The 13,219-nt window shown below is 44.0% G+C and overlaps 1 protein-coding gene across 1 annotated transcript in view; it reads right to left on the bottom strand.

Annotated features, from left to right (window-relative positions):
* The window catches only part of LOC130181613 (bone morphogenetic protein receptor type-1A-like), a 36,264-nt gene that overhangs the window by 15,837 nt on the left and 7,208 nt on the right, over nucleotides 1-13,219 (bottom strand). Inside the window, exon 2 of the mRNA XM_056395944.1 lies at nucleotides 4,652-4,750. The gene's annotated coding sequence lies outside the window, so the exon portion shown is untranslated. The remainder of the gene's footprint in view (nucleotides 1-4,651; nucleotides 4,751-13,219) is intronic.

The following is a 13,219-nucleotide window of genomic DNA, read 5'->3' as shown; positions in this document are numbered from 1 at the left end:
CCTCGTCCCCTCTCTCCCTCCACCTTGGCCCCGTTCCCCGTCCCCTCCAGGGGCCCCTCCTCCAGGCAGGCCTCTGGGAGACTGCAGTCCAGACTTCCTGGCTCCACTGCCATTGTGCTCTTGGCTGCTCTGCGCCTCATCCCCAGCGATGGATTAGCATAAGAATACCCAGAATGCCCTGAGCCACAGTGAGCGGCGCTGCAGGCCTCTTCCTCCCTCATCTCCTGCCTCTGTTTCATCTTCACGATCACCCTTTATCTCATCCTCAGATTTGTCTCCAATGTTCTTCCACAGTTTAATGACATTTAGAGGATGATTGTTAAAGTGGTTTAGTGGGCACACAGGGAATCGAACCCACGACCCTCAGAGTTTAACTTCTATTTCAGAGAAATTAACACATGAAGAAATGAATGTTTATGTATTATTATTTTATATTAACAAAAATCAATCAATAAAGTAATCGATCGTGAGTATATTGCTCAGCTGCAGCCACAGTTGTTGATAGTGAAAATATACTGACTGGTTTCATATGTAAACTCATTAAGTCCAGAGGAAAGCTGCTGTCTTTAACAGGCCTGAGGAGGATGATGAGGATGGATCTGAATCTGTGACTTTTTGACTAAAGGATTAAAATCATCGTTAGCTGTGGCTTGTTACAACTTTAATTAGATCTGGACTGTGAGCTCCACATCTGTTTGGTCTCAGTGATGTCTGACAGAGTTCGTGTTGTGTGTGAGACAGAGAAAGAGCAGGAGGTGTAATGATGTCAGAGACAGAGGATCTCTTATTGTTACTGCAGCAGGTCCACCAAACAGGATCAGCTGTTTTTATCAATACCAACCAATCACAGATGGAGAAGATCCATACTGGTGCTGATGCTGTGGACTCTCAGCCTGGTAACAGTGATAAAGTCCTAAGGTGGTCCAGACCTTGAAGGTGTTTTGAATCACCTCATCACCATAGAAACCAGTCTGTCCATCACTGGCACAGTGTGGCCTTTGTGCTCCAGCTGAGTCATAAAACAACATGACGGTCGACTCCTCCCAGTTAAACCAGTTAGCTGCTGCTGCTGAGACCAGCAGAGACTAATGACGGCTGACAATCAATTCATTAATTCATCCATTGATCTGTGACACTGTTTTCTCAAAAACTTCCTCCTAACATTCAGCTGGTTGAGCTCTCGCCCTCATGAGCAGTCAGTCATTTCTGTCTGAGGTCAGACTCTCCACCTCATACTGGTCTGGTCCCAGTAATGGGAGTGGAAACTGGAGAGAGGAGCTCAGGGAACTTTCCCCAGAGACATAAAAACATAAAACTATGACTGTACCAGACAGAATACTGGTGTGTGTGTGTGTGTGTGTGTGTGTGTGTGTGTGTGTGTGTGTGTGTGTGTGTGTGCGCATGCGGCCTTGTCTATGTTTGTGTTTAGAGAAGAAACAGAAAACACAGAGACAATAAACATGTGCATAAACTGAGAGATTAAAAATGGCTAGAAGAGACCATCAGCCAATCAGAGACTGTTAAAGGTCTAAGGACCATCAGCCAATCAGAGACTGTTAAAGGTCTAAGGACCATCAGCCAATCAGAGGCTGTGACATCAGACTGTATCACACTGAGTTGCTCAACATGTCGCTGACACACAGATGAGTGACAAGTTCAGACAGGAGGAAAGGAATCTGATCTGAGACCACAAGATGAGGTGTGTGTGTGTGTGTGTGTGTGTGTGTGTGTGTGTGTGTGTGTGTGTGTGTGTGTGTGTGTGTGTGTGTGTGTGTGTGTGTGTGTGTGTATGACTTCAGTCCAACATCTGACACAACTTCAGATCAGACTGTGGTGATTCAGGATTTAACTCCAGTAAAGAGGAAGGACACACAGGACACAAACTAAACAGGACGAGGTCCAAACCCGGGACCCGTCTGGACTAGTGCCGACCAAAGAATTGTATTTATACTGTCGTCGCGATAGGAACACAGTTATGTAACAGTCAGTAACAGTCAGTCAGTAACAGTCAGTAACAGTCAGTAACAGTCAGTCAGTAACAGTCAGTAACAGTCAGTCAGTAACAGTCAGTAACAGTCAGTAACAGTCAGTAACAGTCAGTCAGTAACAGTCAGTCAGTAACAGTCAGTAACAGTCAGTCAGTAACAGTCAGTCAGTAACAGTCAGTAAGTAACAGTCAGTAACAGTCAGTCAGTAACAGTCAGTCAGTAACAGTCAGTCAGTAACAGTCAGTAACAGTCAGTAACAGTCAGTCAGTAACAGTCAGTAACAGTAACAGTCAGTAACAGTAACAGTCAGTAACAGTCAGTAACAGTCAGTAACAGTCAGTAACAGTAACAGTCAGTAACAGTAACAGTCAGTAACAGTAACAGTCAGTAACAGTCAGTAACAGTCAGTCAATAACAGTCAGTATGTAACAGTTACAGTCGGTCAGTAACAGTAACAGTCAGTCAGTAACAGTCAGTAACAGTCAGTCAGTAACAGTCAGTCAGTAACAGTCAGTAACAGTCAGTAACAGTCAGTAACACTAACAGTCAGTCAGTCAGTAACAGTCAGTATGTAACAGTTACAGTCAGTAACAGTCAGTCAGTCAGTAACAGTCAGTAGCACTAACAGTCAGTCAGTAACAATAAGTCAGTCAGTAACAGTCAGTAACAGTCAGTAACAATAAGTCAGTAACAGTAAGTCAGTCAGTAACAGTCAGTAACAGTCAGTCATTCAGTAACAGTCAGTAACAGTAAGTCAGTCAGTAACAGTCAGTAACAGTAAGTCATTCAGTAACAGTAAGTCAGTAACAGTCAGTAACAGTCAGTAACAGTCAGTCAGTGTTTACAGAGCTGATTCTGAACTGAAGCAGCCCACATTTCCTGACTTTTATTGTCTAACACGAGTCAAACCCTAAAAACACTTGATACTACATTTCCCATAATTCAATCAAACTGCGTCTGACCTGGTGAAAACGTGCTGTTGTTATGCTGTTTATACCTGGAAAATAACTTCTGTTTTCAGTCTGAAACCATGTCAAGCTAAAAACTGATCCGGGCCGGTCTGATCCGGGCCGGTCTGATCCGGGCCGGTCTGATCCGGGGGGGGGGGGGGGGGGGACGACGACGACATATGGGAGTGATTTTGCTGCAGACTGACCGACTCTGTTTGAAGGTCTGAGACAAAAGCAGCTGCCTGCCTCATTTCAACACACCGTCACGTTCTCCATGAGAACTCTGAGGAGAACCGGGCTTCATCAGCTGATAGACCAGGTCTGTGAGGACCATGAGACCCTGAACTCATCAACAAGTCTGGAAGACGAACAACCAGAACCAGAACTAGACACCTTCAGACTCTGGATTTAATAAACCTTCTCTTTACCATGTATCTCATGGAAACAGCTGACCTGCAGCTCTACTGATAATCTATTGATCACTTCAGTGATTAATCAATTAATCAATCAGTGAAGAAAAAAGTTTGTCACAACCTCTGAGCTGAAGTTCAATCATTTAATATTTTAATTAGGGATGGGCACAAATTTCCTTATTTGATCATCTGGAAAAATAACGACCAATATCGATTCAATATTAATTTTTTATATTAAAAAATGCCTTTGGCAGAAAATACTTAAGAAAGCGTCTTTTCCCTCAATTAAATCTTTATTCCAAGAAAAAAATTATAGTCCAACAACAATCCTCTTAAAAACAGCAGTGAATGTTTAATAGTTTAACTATTAAACAGAACAAAAAAGATATTTAGCGCTCCTTAAGGCAGCGGCGCCCGAGGCTCTGAGCCAAACCTCTTCACAAATAACAAGCCAAATCTACGGCGCTTATACACACCGTTGCAATGTTTACAATGAGCTTCGTTATTTTTCAGCTCAAAATGTTCCCACACCAAACTTCGCCCTGCTCTCTTCCTGTTCACCTGCGGTGTCTACGGCAACCCGCACGCCGCCAGCTGAGTTTCATTTCTCTCTGTTGACAATTTAAATTATGCTGCGGCTGGTTGCTGCCACGTAGTGAAATTCATTGCATCGCTTCAAGACACACAACACAACACACCCTCATTGATACACGTTAGATCGATCAGATTACACGTGATCGACAAAATTCCTAAAAATCAATTATTGATCATCGATTAATCATGCCCACCCCTAATTTGAATCAATCAGCTAATCAAATAATCCACTATTTGTTTCAGTTTTAAATGAACAAATTATTTTCACCACATAGAAATCTGATAATAACAAAGTCATGTTTCGCTACAAGACCACAAGACCCCACACACACACACACACACACACACACACACACACACACACACACACACACACACACACACACACACACACACACACACACACACTCTAATCAGCTCTTCCTGCTCTGTGGTTATTAATCAAACCAGCTGACAGCTCAAATGACCCAATCAGAGCCCAATTAAAAGCCAGGAAGCCTCCTGATTGGACAGCAGTGCTTTCAGCCCAGGGGTCAAAGGTTAATCTCCTCAAAGAGCAGGAGGAGGGATTGGATAATCAAGTTTAAGGAGTAATCACAGCTGCCCAAGTAATGTTTGTAACCTGTGTGCATGTGTGTAATTTTTTTCATGTGACCACAGTAAACATCCTGCAGAAGTTACACACTGCCTGTGTGTGTTAGCTCACCTGACTGGTGGCTCCATGGTAGAATAGTGTGTGTTTCGGTGCACGGCTCCATGGGAAATGTAGTCTTGAAGCAATGGAAGCAACATCACAACCACTGACCTGAAACAGAGACGAAGAAACAAACATTCATTTACATGATCATGACAATGATCAATGGATGGTAGTTCAGGATTCAGGACTCTGGTTTGCTACTTCATTAGATCATTGTTGATGTCAGTGTGTGTGTGTGTGTGTGTGTGTGTGTGTGTGTGTGTGTGTGTGGGAGTGACATGAGTGGTTCAGTGTGGCTGACAGCTGACAGTGTCCTCCTCCAACACAGAGGTCTCTCTATCTGACACTCAGTCCTCAAAGAGGCTTTATGTGTCTGAGCTCATCTTCTGTCAGATGCTGCTCTACAGTCTGAGACAGGAAGCTGTCACACAGCCGCCAGACCAGGGAGGGGAAATAATAAGATTTTATTGATACCAACCTGTGTAAAAAAGTAGTTCTATACAGGTTTTCAGTCCCAACAATGGCTGTCTAACTCTTTAGTCATTGACGGCCGACACATCACTTCACACGCTGTAGAGCGTCAAACACATGGCACTCCTGATATTTACTACCGTGCTGCATCTAGAAATGTTTCAGTGTGTTGCTGGTGTTTCCACCCTTACTTGAAATCTTAGTGCCACAAAGATAGTGTAATTTTGTGTGAAGTTAAGCCCCACTTCCTCGACTCCTTCGTTGTCGTTCGCGTTGACTGCCACTTGTGAGAGGGTGACGTAATTGTTTTGCACGGCACGTGGAACTAAGTGGAAGGCATCAATAAGGGAATCGTTCAGCATAAAGGCAAATAATGTGGTTGGATCGAACCAGTTGGAACCGACTTTCGCCTGGAACCGGTTCTCGATTCCAATCCCTACGCCAGACTGTCAAAATAAAACTTTCCACCTGAAACCTACCACCACTACTACTACTCCTACTTTACTACTGTTACTAATACTACTCCTACTGCTACTCCTACTGTTACTACTACTACTACTACTACTGTTACCACTACCACTCCTACTACTTCTCCTGCTTTACTACTGTTACTAATACTACTCCTACTGCTACTCCTACTGTTACTACTACTGTTACCACTACCACTACTACTCCTACTCCTGCTTTACTACTGTTACTAATACTACTCCTACTGCTACTCCTACTGTTACTACTACTGTTACTACTACTACTCCTACTACTGTTACCACTACTACTCCTACTTTACTACTGTTACTAATACTACTCCTACTGCTACTCCTCCTACTGTTACTACTACTACTACTACTACTGTTACCACTACCACTCCTACTACTTCTCCTGCTTTACTACTGTTACTAATACTACTCCTACTGCTACTCCTACTGTTACTACTACTAATACTACTGTTACCACTACCACTCCTACTACTTCTCCTGCTTTACTACTGTTACTAATACTACTCCTACTACTCCTCCTACTGTTACTACTACTACTACTGTTACTACTACTACTCCTACTACTTCTCCTGCTTTACTACTGTTACTAATACTACTCCTCCTACCGTTACTACTCCTACTGCTACTCCTACTGTTACTCCTCCTACTGTTACTACTACTACTACTGTTACTACTACTACTCCTACTACTTCTCGTGCTTTACTACTGTTACTAATACTACTCCTACTACTCCTCCTACTGTTACTACTACTACTACTGTTACTACTACTACTCCTACTACTTCTCGTGCTTTACTACTGTTACTAATACTACTCCTACTACTCCTCCTACTGTTACTAATACTACTCCTACTGTTACTACTTCTACTACTATTACAACAACATGATAATTAGACAGTTGTTAAAACCAGATGTGGAGCTGAACATTAGGGGACAGATCATCATATCATCAGTATGAGGGTTCATCCTCTGGAAAGCAGGAGCTTCCAGAATGAAATTGACTGAAGGTTGTTGAGATTTTTCTCTGAGTTAAAATAGAACAAAGTGGAGGTCAGCTGACAGCTCCACCCTGCTGCTGCCAACACCAACAACACAGCTGGAAAATCTACTCAAGACACACTGGAAAACTGTTGATGAGCTGACCAGCAGCTTCAGGATGTGTCTGTGTGTGTGTGTGCGTGTGTGTGTGTGTCTCTGTGTGTGTATGTGTGTGTGTGTGTGTGTGTGTGTGTGTGTGTCTGTGTGTGTATGTGTGTGTCTCTGTGTGTGTCTGTGTGTGTGTGTGTGTGTGTCTGTGTGTGTGTGTGTGTGTGTGTCTGTGTGTGTGTGTGTGTGTGTGTGTGTGTGTGTCTGTGTGTGTGTGTGTGTGTGTGTCTCTGTGTGTGTATGTGTGTGTGTGTGTGTCTCTGTGTGTGTGTGTGTGTGTGTGTGTGTGTGTCTGTGTGTCTCTGTGTGTGTGTGTGTGTCTCTGTGTGTGTGTGTGTCTGTGTGTGTGTGTCTGTGTGTGTGTGTGTGTGTGTGTCTGTGTGTGTGTGTGTGTATGTGTATGTGTGTGTGTATGTATCTGTGTGTGTGTGTGTGTGTGTCTGTGTGTGTGTCTGTGTGTCTGTGTGTGTGTCTCTGTCTCTGTGTGTGTGTGTCTGTGTGTGTGTGTGTGTCTGTGTGTGTGTGTGTGTATGTGTATGTGTGTGTGTATGTATCTGTGTGTGTGTATCTGTGTGTGTGTGAGTGTGTGTGTGAGTGTGTGTGAGTGAGAGAGAGAGAGAGCGAGAGAGAGAGAGACAGAGTGTGTTTTCAGCTCCACCCCAAAAACGACAGCGGTGGCGCTTCAGCCACTGAGTTATTATAGAACAGACGAGGAGAAAATAGATGTCCGAAGACGGGGGCTGAGAGCGGTCACGAGGTTGGTGAAAAAACAGCTGCTGCTTCCCTTCCCGTCTCTCTCTCTCTCTCTCTCTCACACCTCCTTCATGGATGAAGAGGTGGTGCCAGCACAGAGACAGACGGAGGGAAAAACGGACAGTGCTCTCACACAGGATAAAGTGATGATTTCAGCTGAGAGGAAACTCAACTTAAACATGTTTCACCTGAGGAGGAAACCTCCAGTCCATTTACTGCTCAACAACATCTGTCTCCACAGAGGTTCATGTTCTGTTCCCAAGTCTCCACATCTGGTTTATTACTCATTTAAATCAATCAGACGATTTAATCCAATCAATGAGTTGATTTAATTGATTAAACAGAGACACAGGACTGTGACCAGCAGTGCTGTCACGTCACATGGTTCATCACACCTGTATGCATCCTGACTTCATAGTCTCAGTTTTTAAAAAGAAGCACCGCCTCCTTCAATTAAAATATTGACCAGTATTGACGATATTGTCATAATCAGTCAGAATATTTCAGTTTAGTTCCCTCATAGATTGGGATCAGTGTATGTGTCAAACAATAAAGGACACGAGCTACAGAGCTACAGAGCTACAGGGCTACAGAGCTACAGGACTACAGAGCTACAGAGCTACAGGGCAACAGAGCTACAGGACTACAGAGCTACAGGACTACAGAACTACAGGGCTACAGAGCTACAGGACTACAGGGCTACAGAGCTACAGGACTACAGGGCTACAGAGCTACAGAGCTACAGGACTACAGGGCTACAGGACTACAGAGCTACAGAGCTACAGGACTACAGGACTACAGAGCTACAGGACTACAGGGCTACAGAGCTACATGACTACAGAGCTAGAGCTACAAAGCTACAGGGCTACAGAGCTAGAGAGCTACAGGACTACAGAGCTACAGGACTACAGAGCTACAGAGCTAGAGAGCTACAGGACTACAGAGCTACAGGACTACAGGGCTACAGAGCTACAGGACTACAGGGCTACAGAGCTACAGAGCTACAGGACTACAGGACTACAGGACTACAGAGCTACAGAGCTAGAGAGCTACAGGACTACAGAGCTACAGGACTACAGAGCTACAGAGCTACAGGACTACAGAGCTACAGGACTACAGGGCTACAGGGCTACAGGACTACAGGACTACAGAGCTACAGGGCTACAGAGCTACAGGGCTACAGAGCTACAGGACTACAGGGCTACAGGGCTACAGGACTACAGAGCTACAGGACTACAGAGCTACAGGACTACAGAGCTACAGAGTTACAGAGTTACAGGACTACAGAGCTACAGGGCTACAGGACTACAGAGCTACAGGGCTACATGACTACATGACTACATGACTACAGAGCTAGAGCTACAGAGCTACAGAGCTACAGGACTACAGGGCTACAGGGCTACAGGACTACAGAGCTACAGGGCTACAGAGCTACAGGACTACAGAGCTACAGGACTACAGGGCTACAGAGCTACAGGACTACAGAGCTACAGGACTACAGAGCTACAGGACTACAGAGCTACAGAGTTACAGAGTTACAGGACTACAGAGCTACAGGGCTACATGACTACATGACTACATGACTACAGAGCTAGAGCTACAGAGCTAGAGAGCTACAGGACTACAGAGCTACAGGACTACAGAGCTACAGGACTACAGAGCTACAGGGCTACAGAGCTAGAGAGCTACAGGACTACAGAGCTACAGGACTACAGAGCTAGAGAGCTACAGGACTACAGAGCTACAGGACTACAGAGCTACAGGACTACAGAGCTACAGGACTACAGGACTACAGAGCTACAGGACTACAGAGCTACAGAGCTACAGGACTACAGGACTACAGAGCTACAGAGCTACAGAGACATTTAGAAATGTTATGTACGATCTGTAACCAACACGTTCTCTCCACACTTTAATTCAACATTATTCAATGATACAAACACCTGAAGGCAGCTGAACTGTAGCACCAGAGTAACCTGATTTGTGTTACAATTTAAAGGCAAACACACCTGACCTTATAGTTCACACACACACACAATATAAATTCCTGTGTTGTGAGTGACGTGTCAGCTGAAGCTGTGTAACCAGTCCTCACAGGTATGATGGCTGAGTCAGTACAAACACAGCAGAGAGGAGGGTGTGTTGGCTCACACTGCTGTCTGACTGTTGTCTGACTGTTGTACATTAATGTAAAGTGAAAATGTCTGGTTGTTGGTTGGTCAGACATGTGTAACAGTGACCTGTGTGTTTTCGGTCCAGTAACATCTTGTATCTTGTTGCCAGGAAACGTGAAGATTTGCATCATTTCATTGTCTCTTGCTAACAGGACTTTCCAGCAAACAGCCCCTGCAGGCCTTAAAGATCCTGTGTGTGTGTTCGTGGTGGTTAAAGCAGCAGAGGGATGAGTGGAGCTGGAGGAGAGTCCACCAGCAGCCACAGCTAATTGACATCAGAGACGGGGGGGGGGCATTCACTGCAGCCCGGGCAGAGTGGAAAATCAGCGATTTGGTTTGTGTGCTGGATTGATGTTTCCTCATGGCTGCAGCCTAAAACTACCTACTGCAGAGTCCAGTTTGGCCTGAAAACCACATCCCAGCCGGGTCCCAGTCCACCACACAGACGGATGATGGTTTTAATGAACAGAGACGCAGTGAATCACAACTTTAACTCTCCATCTTGTTCTGAAACGTCTGACAAGTTTCTCCTCAGATAAAAACTGTCCTTGATTATTCTGATTAACACGAGTCACAGTTCATTACATCACATGACTGTTGACCGTCACTAAATCAGTTTTTATACATTATATATGTAGACAGACACACACACACACACACACACACACACACACAATTGATTAATTGACTAATCACTGCAGCTTTAACTGAGCAGACATTTCACATCCAACACAAAAGCAACAGAGTCAGGAACTGAATCTTTATGCTGCACAACAACAACCAACTGAGATTATGATAGACCTTCACACAACAGCAGACAACACTGAGATCAACCACCACACTAAAAACGACCAGAGACACCCAACACTCAACTTATTGATCACTAAGCCAACAATCACCAGCTGATAATAGTATCTGCTCCCATGAATAAAGCAAATCTCTCCACTGATCGCTGTCAAGTCAGATGTTGTAATCCAGCTGTTAGAGGAGAGCTGAGAGGGGGTCAGGACCTAGGGGTCAGGGGTCGGGATGGAGGTCAGGATTCACCGTCACTTCAGAGGGAACCTGCATCCATCAAGCAGGAGGATTAGTGAGAGAGGAAAACCAAAAGACCACCTCAATGCTGGTTCAGCTCTACTGTTCCTAATAATCTGAGACAAAACCCAGAGAGACGAGTTTAACCATTCGAGTGTTCTCACCAGAAACAATGTGCAGCTGTTGATCTGAGACGTTACACAGCCACAAATCATCCAATAGTAAAAAACAACCATCAGCTGTAGTACAGAGATCACCTGGTTACCTCCTACAGTCAACTGGTCCACATACAGACCTGAACCCTTCAGTTGTCTTCACTGCTGTCACATGACCACACAAAATCCCAGCAGGGGAGAGGAGGCCCCTCCCCCTCCTCCTCTGGTGGACTGATGTTTTCTGTGGTGAAGACTTCTGAATTATTCACTGAGCTGAGCTCAGTGTATTTAAAGCAGAGATCAATGCCATTACAGGACGAGTGGAGCCGCTGGAGAAAATGAGGCTCTGACCTTCATCTGGAGTCAGAGACACGGGAACCACCAGGACTCATTAAATCTGTCTGAAGATATTAGACTGAGAGAAGACGTGAAGAGACTGAGACGAAATAATATAATACTACTACAGAGTATTTGGTCATTTAATGAGTAGGACAGCTGATCATTTAGATTCTGGAACAACCAGAGCTGCAAGTAACAATTATTATAATCAATGAATCTGCTCATTTGTTTGGATTAATCGTTCAGTCAAATTTTTTTTATTTTAGTATATTTTTTGGGCTTTTTATGCCTTTATTGGACAGAGACAGGAAACGGGGAGGCAGAGAGAGGGGGAATGACATGCAGCGAAAGGCCGTCCGATGCGGGACTCGAACCGGGGCCGACTGCAGCGAGGGCTGTAGCCTTTACACGTGGGGCGCCTGCTTAGACCACTACGCCACACGACACCCTATTCCTGGAGAAATTTTGAATGTGCCTGATGCGTATCCATCACTTTTCATGTTTCAATCGCTACAGAGAACGTTACATCGATTTTCAGTCTTGGACACTTATCATAACTCTGACCTCAGTCACTGCAGGTTTCCCTCAAAAATCCATTTGAAGCTGTGAGGACTGGCCAAAATGACCTCATACTGATGGTTTCAACCCTAAACGTGTCCTCACAATCATAGAAAGACATGTGCACACACACAGAACCACACAAGAACACGCACATACACAGTGTTGATTTGCATTATAATTGCTGTTATAGCAATAGAGTAAAAAGGCTCAGCTAATCAATCTAATTAGCCCATCAGAATCAGCTTCGTCCATTTCTACCTATGAAACTGCATCAGTAGCACTTACTGAGACAATGGTTGCTATGGCGACTGCAGCCACCAGGGGGAGGAGGGACACAAATCCCTCTGTCTCCCTCAGCAGACAACAGCTTTTAAGATAAAACTTGGATTGGGAATTTGAATCACAGGAGGAAAACTACAAGTCCTATTGAAAACTCTCTTCACTACCAGTGTTCAGACACTTCAATAAAGACAGTGATATATTATAGGTGTACCTAATGTTTACGGTTGAGGTTTTATTGCAGTTTAAATACTCCCCTCAACTCTGTTTTTGGTAAGAGCATCAGAGCTCAGTTTAACATGGGCGTCTATGGGAGCTTTGAACAGCCCTCTCTGCATGAACCATAAGGGATATTACAATGAAACCAACACTTGGTGATAGGACAAATTCTCTGTTTCTATATATTAATTATCTATGAAGGTTGGAAACTGGTGGATTTAAAAGAGGTTATCAGATTTTTTTTTGCAGAAAAGTTTCAGGGATGGCAGTTAGAGTGATGACATCACTGTCAACATTCTGTGCAATACACACTCGTTATAAAATCTGAAAAGTCGAAAAATGACACGAAATATATACTGAGATTTTATGAAAACCATAATAGTTATGAAAATACTGATTTAACCCAAAAAAGTCTCTAATCTTGTGACCTGTTTAAAGTTTCAACCATGTTTCTACGTCAAAGTACGACAAAGCAGTAGAGCTTCAAAAAAGGGTGGCTTTGGTCATTTTCACAATGTCGCTCCATTCATTCTCTATAGGAAATTTTTCCCTGTCTTGTGCCATTTTGTCACAGTAGTTAATGGATTACTGAATTAACTGATTACTCAATAACTAAAGTTATGGTTAGATGTAGTCCAGTTCCTTCAAACACTTGTTCAGTTTCTGTCCTCCACAGCTTTCATCAAGAAAAGAAAATAAAGACTAAAATATCCAAACACAGATAACTACTACTACTGTCTTTACTAATACTACCACTACTACTACAGCTGTTGTTAAAGTGTCTCCAGCTCCAGACTGCAGCAGCTGGAGCCTCTCTGCTTTTACTTCCATAGACACATTGTAGTGATTTCTGAGTCCAGGTCTGATCCTGGACTCTGGGCTCTGCTCATCTCCCTGAAGCAGTTTCACCTTTGCCACACATCCAGGAGAATGAAAACACACGGTGCAG

The sequence above is a fragment of the Seriola aureovittata genome, chromosome 14 (assembly GCF_021018895.1).
Source record: "Seriola aureovittata isolate HTS-2021-v1 ecotype China chromosome 14, ASM2101889v1, whole genome shotgun sequence".
Lineage (NCBI taxonomy): Eukaryota > Metazoa > Chordata > Actinopteri > Carangiformes > Carangidae > Seriola > Seriola aureovittata.
This window is presented reverse-complemented; position numbering and strand designations above follow the sequence as displayed.